The sequence below is a fragment of the Mauremys reevesii genome, linkage group 4 (genome assembly GCF_016161935.1).
Source record: "Mauremys reevesii isolate NIE-2019 linkage group 4, ASM1616193v1, whole genome shotgun sequence".
Classification (NCBI taxonomy): Eukaryota; Metazoa; Chordata; order Testudines; family Geoemydidae; genus Mauremys; species Mauremys reevesii.
The window spans coordinates 18,378,818-18,389,838 of NC_052626.1; positions in this window are offsets into that span (position 1 = coordinate 18,378,818).

The following is an 11,021-nucleotide window of genomic DNA, read 5'->3' on the forward strand; positions in this document are numbered from 1 at the left end:
TTTCCTCCTTTTCATTGGGTGTTACGTTCCTGTTGACCATTTTCAGGATTAAAGTATCTTCCTGAAAGGGTCTCTGGACTCGTGACTGCCACCAACTTTTCTGAACCACCCTCTGCAGCTCCTGTATCTGGTGCTAGTCATGTAAGTGGCAAAACAAGTAGGGGAAAAGACACTGATGGAGTCCAGTGGCTCCCAAAGGAACAGCTGTCCAGATCATGGGGCAATGGTTTGCCTAGTGAATGGGGGCTCTGTCCTGCAAGGCCCTGAGACCCAGATCCTCAAAGGTATTTAGGGTCCTAACTTCCACTGATTTGACCCTAACCCAGAATTGTCCGAGAGCTACTGTATAACTGTGCATAGTGCATCAAAGGGACGCACTGATTTCAGTGGAAGTTAGGAGCCAAAATATTTAAAGTGAGGATCAGGGCCTGGGTAGCTAGTGATTTCAATGGGAGTGGGTCAAGCCTTATGTCTCAAAGTAAATCTGTGAGATCTGGAAAGAATGTAGCTAGAAGAACTGTAGATTCCCTTCATTCTTCTTCTTCCCTCTGTGTATGTGTGTGTATATGTTTGTAGGCAAAAGCCTACCTAGTTCAGCTGTACTGATGACTTCCATTTTGTAATCACTCTATCGGACTTCCTCAGTTGCCTTAGCCTGCCGTTAAGCCCTAACCCCACTCAAATCAGGCTACATTCTGAAATAAGTGTTTGACCTCTTTGAATGCTGAATAACTGTAAAGGGTTCTGTGTACCCAGAAGTGGCTGAATCAGCCTTAATCAGTATGTAGGTGTTGTCAGCAAAAGATACCAAACTTCCAAGAGATACTGGTAAATATAGATAGCCATCCAACTGTAAGCAGAGTCAGGATGAGCCCCACTCTGACATCTGGTGGTAAATTATGGGGAGTGCGGAAAGTGTTGCATTGGTATTTCGGTTATTTGCATGGGCACTCCCACCCCCTAGCATATACAAAGCAGCATGGGATGGTTATTTTTGCAGCTGTGAGCCCCCCCAATTTCGTTGTTATTGGGGGAGGAATGATGATGTGTCAAATTGTCTTGTGATGGGGGTTTCATTGTCAGCTGGGATAGCGCTGCTAGATGGGGACATGGGGTTCCAAACCCATTGGAAGAGAGAGGGCTGGGGAGAGAGATCTGTACTTGGGTGCAGGGTTAATTTTTGATTTCTTAAGAGTCTAAATGCAGGTTTATTGAGCTGATTCACTGGTACTGGGCTCCCTACTAAGAAGAGCTGGAATCACTAAGAGCTGAAATCACTGAAGAGCTGGACTTGCTGAGCTGAGAGAGCTGGAGTACTGTGCTGAGTGGGGAGGCTGAAGCCCATACCCGGAGCAGAGCAGCTGGCAGAGCAGAGTGGAGCCAAGCAGCTCGCGGGGCTGCTGGCTGGCTCGACAGACAGTGGAGGACCCAGCAGAGAGGCAGGCGCAGCCAGCCCAGCCAGCGCAGCTGAGCTGGCTGTGGGCGGAGATGACTAGCAGAAGCAGAACCCACGAGAGAGGCAGGCAGTTGGCCCCCGAAACCAAGGTGTCCTTTTTTACTACCAGGCTGGGGGAGGGGGTGCAGAGAGACTCTTGAGCTCTGGGGCTGCACTGACCCGGGACAGAGACTTTTGGATTGTTTTGACTTTTGGGTTTTGGGACTGTTTGTGATTTGGGGTTGCTGGACTCCCAAGGGCCCCAGAAGGACATGCATGGTTTTGCTGGCTGTTTGCTTTTTGACTTGACCCTGAGACTCTAGATGAGATATTTTTTTTTTCCCAGTGTTTGTTGTGTGTTTAATTATCACTTTAAACCTTTTCTCGAGCTGGTTTGCTGTGCGAGAGGGGAAGGGGCCCTGGGTGGGAGGAGGTGAGTGTGGGTGGAGTGTGATTGGTGGGCTGGTGGGGGGTTGCTGCTTGTTTGTTTTATGTGGGGGAAGGGACCCCTATGTATTGAACCCGGCCCTTGCTGCTATCGTTTCGGCCCGGCAGAAGGGTTACACAACCAAGGGGGCTTAATAACTATATCCAAACCAATTCAATAGGGGCTGATTGGATTATTATGGATGCCACATAAAGGAAACAACAGTTCTCCCTTTCCCCCAATGCCTCCTAGTCCTGCAGGAGAAAATCTTCTCAGAACAGGTTTTTGGTGTATATCCTGGCTTGTCTTGGAAAATGAAATCTTGTCAGCCGGGGCCCACCCTGGCTCTCCTCATCTGCGAGTGTATACAGGCCAAACCATTCTGAAAACTCTATAGGAAGCATGTTTGAAAGGGGAGAGCAACAGCTTGAAAACTTTTTTATTTCAATGGCATCAACCTGGTTGTCAATATGCCTCACTTTAGCATCTGGTTTAGTTCATTGTGCAGACATCCTTTGAAGTCTACTCTAATTCCTGAAAGGCAATTGATCTAGCTTTGGGGTTACTGCTCCCGCCCAGAGATGGTAGTTTCTTGGCTTGCTGTGGAGTTTTTCTCTCTTGTGGTTTCAGAGTAGCAGCCGTGTTAGGGTGTATCTGCAAAAAGAACAGGAGTACTTGTGGAACCTTCCCTCGAGCATGTTAGTCTCTAAGGTGCCACAAGAACTCCTGTTCTTCTCTCTTGTGGGTTCAGCAAGGCAGCACTAGCCAAACGTTCAGTAGAATCCTGACGTGGTGCAAAGAAGTTTTATCACGATCACAGCATTATTACATATTTTCTACTGGTTTTAAGCCCTGAGTGTCGGAGGTCATCTCTTTGCAGGCTTTGGGCAATAAGTTGTCTAGGCCAGTTGAATTTTAAAGATGATGAGCTTTTGCCCAGTTGGGCCCTAAGGCAGTGGCATCGTTAGGGAGTTTTGCTCTATACTGTCTGGCTCTGAATGGTGCCGTTTTACCCGAGTTTTTACACAAGATTTTCATGGCAAACACTGTAAGGATTTAAGAACCTATTGTGAGTTAGTTTGTGTCCTAGTACCAATCAAGGTGTGTGTGTGTGTGTGTGTCATATATATGTATAGTGTGTGTACACTACATGTACTGCAGCCTCCATTTTTACAGCCCCTCGTGGGAAATTACAGGTCCCAGTTTTCTCCATTGTAGTGAAGGCTCTAGACAGGACCAAACCATTTTTCACACCGTTACACAAAAAGTGACTGAGCGCTGGTGGAACACAGAATACTCCATGACTGAGTTTGGTTTTTGATGAATTATTACCCAATAAAGAAAGGCAGGATTTCATATAGTGCTGATTTATTATTGGTAAGCTCTATCTTTTACTCCAAATAGAGTACTGTGTACAGAAAACCAATCCTTTACATACAGAAAGCCAGAAACATTAAGCTGTAGAACTAAGCTTTACATTTAGAGGGGATGAAAATTGGTTAACTTTTACATTTATCTGTAAATTTCCTTAACAGACAGTTTGGTGCTTCTCTAATCTTCTCTCCCAAATAGCACATAACAAGTGAATCAAATAATGAAGAGACCATGGCAGACAGGTATTTGCATAACTTTTGTACACAAAAGCCATTCTAGCCCCATTCTACACACAACTCCCATTGACATTGTACTGAATGTGGAAATTGTTAGCACCATGTGAAGGTCAAAAACTATTGTAAATTCATAGATAAAGTCAGTATGAGAGAAATTAACCCTGTGAAAATTATTACTAACTGTATGCCACCAACAGTGTGCTTAATAGCCAAGTAGGAGACAAAGTCCAAAGAGCTTGCAGTGTAAGGCTCTCGTCCTGCAAAGATTGCCACACATGCTTAACTTGACCTACTGACTTCTGTGGCGTCTACTTAAGTGCATAAAGTTAAGCTTGTGCATAGCCTTTGCAGGATGATGCTTTAGGCACTGTACAGATGTCGGAGAGGGGTGGAAAAGGAATGCAGCTGAAAAGTGAAATGTACTATTAGTTTCACAATTTGATTTATTTTCTGTTTCTTTTCACTGCGGGAAGGACTGAGATTCTCTGGGATAAGACTGTGTTAAGTTAGTGATTCCAGTAGGAATATTTATTTAGGCTACAATGTAATATGTTAACTTTATAGTTATAATCACCATAACTATCTGTAACCATACAAAATAGTGTAGAATCCTCCCCACCCCGCAACAAACAGGAAAGTTGTGAATTCATCTTTTCCATTTTTTTAATTCCAAATTTTTAAATATTTCTTCAAAATGTTGAAACAAAGAAGAAAAAACCCACCTACCTCTAATGCAAGGAACTTGAAAAAAAGGTGTTTGAATTTATTTATACCATAGATTAATCATGCAGATGCTGCTCAATACTAAAATTCTTGAAAGAAAAGTGAATTTCTTTCTGAGGGCCAAATTCACTGCTCTGCTGGCATAAATGGATGCAACTCCATTGAAACAAATTAGAAAGGCCTTGCTTACACCAGCACTGAATTTGGCCCTGAGGTGACTAGTAAGAAATCATGAGGAATGCTTAGTTCTTTTGGGAGAAAAGGGGTGGGCGCTTCTTGCAAAGATCACAGGTAAAATACAGCCCAAAATTAGACATCCCATTCAGACAGCCTTCCTCTTCCCACCCTGTCTTAGTCACCTGTACTCTTGCTAAATTATTCCTGTGACAAAATTGGAACTGCTCTGTCATGATTTATGAACAGTGAGTGTTGACCTGGCTTTTGGGACATTTACTGTGTGAATATATTGGTTTAGTTTAGTAGGTGGCTATAAAGAAAACAAACAGGAAGGGAAGAAGATTGGCTCAGGATAAGCCACATCTCAGCAAACACTTGAGTGTTGTTCAGTGAGCAATGCCCATACTCTTATAGCATCAATATTTTACCTCCTCCCAAGCCAACCTGCAAAACTAGTTTTGTCCAAAGGGACAAAGGCCAAGAATGTGAGAACAAAGGAACTCTGACAGTTTAGGAAGGGGTGCTCTCTGCAGAGAGACAAGTTGTCGTTTGGGGGAACCAGACTAAGATGCAGGCATTCGCTGGATTGTCTGAAGAAATTAGTCCTGACTAGGTGACCCTGAGGGGATGGTAAGCCTTTGGGTAAGATGGACAAGTGTGGACTATTTGTCCTAAAATGCTTTTTCTCTACATGCTTTGTTACTATAAGTAAAATGATCAATACTCCGGTTTCAATAAGGCAGTTTTGTCACTATACACCACCGGCCACAGGCTCCTGAAGGGAAGAACCATAAATGCGGAACCCAATCAGACCTGCTGGGTAAGCATGGTTGAGTCCCAGGGTACTGAAGCCAAGCTCCCAGTCTGAATGGGAGAACTGTAGAATTCCACCCTGGGATAGGTAAAGGCCTGACACTTGAGGGGGTGCATCCAGAGAGACCAAAAAGGGAGCTGGGTGCAGCTAGCCCTCCAGCCATCACCATTACAACTGTGATTGACCCCTAAGCTCTTTTGTGTGTGTGGATGTGTTTTTTTTTTTTCTCATGATGAAGGGTCACATTCACTGCTGATAGCATAGCTCCACTGAAGGTAATGAACCTCTACATGTTTACACCAGTGGTGAACTTGATTTCAAATGCAGCTTTGCTACACTGCTACAGAGGATTTCCGCAGCTGAATCTGATAATGGCAGCGTTCCATTCTAAACTGGTAATTGCTGTAGTTAACCAATTTTCACCACACTCCAAGCAAAGTTTTTAGTTAAAGGTAGCCCGTTTTAATTCTGAACTTCGTCCAGTACAGATGTTAGTAAATGACACTTGATCAAGTCTTAATAAGCGATGCAAAATAGCTTAGCCTGAACACTATTATATATGCTCAGCAAGTTACTGTATATAGGCATGATTGCTAAAAGTAATGATTTTCTACACAGTTCCCACTGCAATCTAATATTGCAATACAGCTTGAACAAACATATAGAATTTTAAATTGACAGCTATGTACAAAATTATATGGTACAAGGTTATTATAAAACATAATTCAGAAATAAAGCTCTGATTTCTTAACACAAAATACTGCAGGTTCCCGGATTTAAAGCACAAATTGCATAACTATTTTTTTAAACTGAAACAGACTCTAAACATTCTGTAGTTTGATTCCAAGTGCCCTTGAGTGCATGCAGCAGGCAATAAATATTCAGAACCAGAGATTTGCCAAATAATAGTTTTAAATATTATGAATGGATCACCCTAGAAAAATCTCTTCCTGTTTCTTTAACAAAATAGATACTCTAGGCCCCAAACCTGCAAAGACTTATGCATGTGTCTAACTTTATGCATGTCAGAAGTTCCACTGAACTCCAGAGGACTATTCACATGCTTAAAGTTAATGTGTGTTTAAGTCTTTGCAGGATCCAGGCCTTAGGACTTGTGTATATGGAGAGTTAGTGTGCAGCAAGCTGGAGTGCAGTGCCCCAGCCTGTCACGCGAACTAACAGGCAGTGCGGACCCTCCGAATGCCCACTAGAAGTTCTGTAGTGCACTTTGATCTATTCCCAAGCTGAAACTGGAGTAGATCAAAGTGCACTGTAAAACTTCTAGCGTGTGGTACCAGGGTCCACATGAGTGCACAGTACATTTGAACTCCAACTTGACACAAACTAACTCTCCATATAGACAAGTCCTTAGTGTTCAAACAGCCAGCTGTTCACTACAATAAATTTTCCTTTAATAGAGATCCCTGTTTAAAATGATAGCAAGGGAAAGTATGTTCATCTGAATTGGGTCTTTTATTTGGTCCAATGTCAGTTCCAATTGTTGGTAGGGCACTAGAGCGGGAAGTACCAGATTTCCAATCAGATGCTGATGACAGTGTCTAATTTTACCCATAATTCGGTTTTGGAGGAACTACTGTCTTTAAAATGACACATGGGGTAAAATGCTGCAGTCATTACCCAGGCCATGGCCTCATTGTCTTCAGTAAGAGTTTGGCCTAGGAAGGGACTGCAGGATTTGACCCCAAATGAAGTTTATCAGAGGCCTATTCCTATTAGCCCTCGACACATGGAACTCCCATCAGCTTCCACAGAAGTTCTGGGCATGGAGCGTTTTCAGCATCAGACCGTGGCAGCATTCACATAAGGCACATTCTGAAGGTGCTTAAGTCTCTTGCATCTGGCGGTTATTTGCTGGATACATAGACTCCCCAAGGAAGGATTAGTGAAAGACCATTTTAGAAGAAACTTTACATCCCAAGATATTACTACAAACATGATCAGTAATGGAATTTCAGCACTGCGGAACGTACAGAGAATGGCAGCATTATATGGATATGTCAGCATTTCACTGACTCCTCGTTATTTATTCTTCTGCTTTGTTGTGACACCTGCGGGAGAAAATATAAAACAATTACAACAACAAAAAAGTTGTGGTCAGGGGTGTGTGTGTTCATGTGTGCATATCCTGTACATGATGTACTAGTTGGGAAAATTGGTTTTAAATCCATCAAATAACCAGGTGCCCTAATGCACTTTAATTAAAAAAAGGGGGGGGGAGAGCGAGAAGAAAAAACAAAAAAAATGGTAAAACTATTAATGTATGTACTCTGTGAAAACTCTATTTCATTCATGCACTGAGATTCTAACTTTGTTTGAAGAGTTTAACCAACCATCTTCTTTGTTCTGGAGCTGGTCACTGCTAATAATTCAGCACAGTACTTTAAACAATAAATGTCATGTTCTCCATGCGGAATGCTGGAATATACTAGGTTTTCAGCTGTTTGGTAGTTAGACACACCAAGCTTTGGGACTAATACTGCTTCCTCTGCAGGAGCTGGCAGTTTTGCCATTGACTTGGGCACTGATCCCACAAGTAAATCTGAGGAGACAGACATCCCGCTGCCTTCACCCAGAGCTGCATGCAAGCATGGGGTTCTTCTAGCACAAAGTAACTTGCATAAATGAAATTGTGAATGGAGCACAGTGGGGCCTTTAGTTTTAGCATAGTGGTGGTGAAAGACATTTGGCATGGACTTAACTGAATTGTCCCAGTGTGTCAATTTCCAGAAAGAAAACACCAAAATTCCAATGTTGAGGAATTCTATTTTTGCACAGTCTTATTCAGATGAGTAGTACCATTGAAGACAATGAGGTTACTCAGGTGAATTAGGCACTTCAGGAAGTGTTTGCAGGATTGACGCCTTAATCTGTAAATGTTAAGGTGCTGTCTAGCTCATTGACCAAACAAAACCTCCTCCAGATTTCATGCATATTTTACAGATATGGACACCATTACTAAAGATGTACACACCCACGAGAGTGAATAATTAGAATCTAGCGGCAGATGAGAACATTTAAGACCATAAGAAGCACTGAATCTGTTGTAGAAGACAAGATGGGTTGTTAGCCCCCTAGAATTAGAAAACAAAAATGACCCAACATGAGTTATCCTAATTTTTTTTTTTTAAACTGAAGAAATACAGTCCTTATGGAAAAAAGAGCAGGTCAAGGTGTATCCGTAACAGATAATATATAGTGTATGGGACTTTTTTTTTTAAACTTTTATTTGTAACCCTTGATAAATTGAAATCTACTTCCTCCCTGATTTATTTTCTTTTTCCCTCCTCCCTTTTGTGACTACACTGCTTTGTTCAAACAGAAACAAGTGCCAAGCACAGGCACTCATCTCTTACTCTTTGAAGAACAAAACTGTACTTTTGGGAGTGAGAGGGAAAACAAAATAAGCATCATTTGGCCTTTACAAACAGCTATTTCAATAAAATTGGGGTTAATGCAGGAATCAGGTTCTATGGCTGGTGATTTGCAGATGGTCAGCCTAGATGATCATAATAGTCCCTTTTGGCCTTAAAATCTATGGTTCTGTGAAACAAGGTAAATTTGAGCACATCAAAGCCTGTCTTTATTCTACTGCTGTTGCAGATGCACAGCATGCTAAAAACTGGGAGAGGTTCAACTTTGATTTTCCAACTGGATTTTGGCAGGGGGGAGCTTGTGCCCACACTGAGCTGCTTCTAAAAAATGACCATGTCTCAAATGAAAATCAGTTCCCCTGATTCCACGCAAATTGTGCTTCCTTGCCTTACAAAATCAAAGGCTGTATTTCGGTAGAAAGGAAGGGGGGATGGAAATCCAGCTACTTTTTCTCCAGAAGGTGACGATGACTAATAGCACAACTCATCTCCTAGTTTTACTGGGTTTGTTCCCACTCTCTTTTACAGGGAACGTTCATTGCCTAGTGAAGTAACAGTGCTGCTGTTTGTACTGAAAAGTGGGAAGCATGAATCGGATTTACAGACAGACTGGTGAGGAAAAATCTGCAGCTAGAGGCCGTAGGGGAACTGAAGTAAAGGGCTTTTCTCATCTACTTCTCTTTAATTCACACAAGTAAATAACCGTTAAGACACCAGATAAAGAAGGAAAGAAAAGAATTTCGGAGTAGGGGTTCACTGTAGTATGTTCTTCCAATAGGTGACCACCAGAGGGCACTAACAGACAGACATGAAGGTGGGACCCTATCATAGGTAGAAATTTGGGACACCCTCAGCTGTGAATTGCCTTTACTTTTACTGCTTTCTTTCAGGACCTTTACAGCTATGGGCTTGATCCAAAGCCCACTGAAGTCAGTGGAAAGACCCATTGATTTTCAACCAATTTTGGATCCGACCCTTAATGTAAATTCTTGTGTGTGGCTTTCTTGTGTATTCCAAGGCCAGTCCCAAAAACCTGGATGTGCCTCAGGTCTTGTCTGAGAAGAGATGTCATAAACACACGTACGGTCATCTCTCTCCAAACATTGCTAATGTTCTTGACGCTACTCTTCTGACATAAGATGGCTCAGTCCCTGGTACCCTGACCTGTGTCTCAAATGTGAATTACTGCTGCTCTTTGCTGCTGCTCCTGTCAACCTTTGGCGACTGGATTCTTAAAGGCAGCACAGCAGCTTCCCACCTTTTTCAGGTGAGAAGCTGTAGAGAAGGGGTGTGACTGGTGCAGGAGGAGCCAGGAGTCAGAACACTAGGATGGTCACTCGCACATGCCCAGAACACTGGACGTTCCAGCACTTCCAGGAACGTCGCATGACCCCGTCCCCTCAGCATGGCTTTGTGTGCACTGCATGGGAGGGGTCATTCTGAAGAGCACATTGCCCAGCTCTCACTGGTGTGACCTTGCACTCATGCTGGTGATGGAGGCAGAGAAGAACATTCTTCATTATGGCATCCTCAGTGTGATACTGGAGACAACCACACCTGGTTTTGTCTCAGTACCACATGTGGGACAAACAATCCCAAAAGAGGACGAAATGACCTTCTTACAGAACACATAGTGCTCTGGCTAATCCTTGGCTACCAAAATGGCTGAGAGAAATTGGTTCCTGTCATGATAAATTAGAGTAGCCTTCAGGCTACTGATGCAGAAAATACCAAAAAAAAAAAAAAAAAGTCTTAGCAGAGGTTCCCATGGCTTCTATTTCACCACCAATAGATGACTGGCTAAGAGGAATATTAGTTCCTGGGGATCACTAGGGAGGGATACCCAATATTCTTACATAGCAAGTAACTGCAGACTCTGTAGAATAAATACATTTTGTTCATAAAATCAGACATTCAGAGAGTTCAGATCATTGGCTCATTTCATTATGGCTGCTTATGATTAGAATGCAAAGGAAAACATGTAACTATGCAATTTCAGTACATGTAACTATGCAATTTCCCTCCTGTCCCCCTTAATATAAATAAAGGCCAACCTTGGAAAATGGTTTTGGAGCACTTGATAGAGAGTTTCAGAAAAATTGGGTTTACCCATAGCTGCTTTGTCTCAAACAAAGCAAAATTAGGCCCCAAACCTGGGCTACGTTTACACTAGCACTTTTGTTGGTAAAACGTATGTTACTCGGGGTGTGAAAAAATACCCGCCCCCCTGAATGACATAACTTACACTGACAGAAGTGCTGGTGTGGACAGTGCTATGTCAGCGAGAAATGCGCTCCTGGAGACATAGCTACCGCCAGGTGGCTTAATTATACAGACCGGAGAGCTCTCTCTGGTCAATGGCTACATGGGAGATCTTACAGTGGTGCAGCTGCATCGGTACGGCTGTGTCGCTGTAAGCTCTCTAGTGAAGACATGGCCCTGG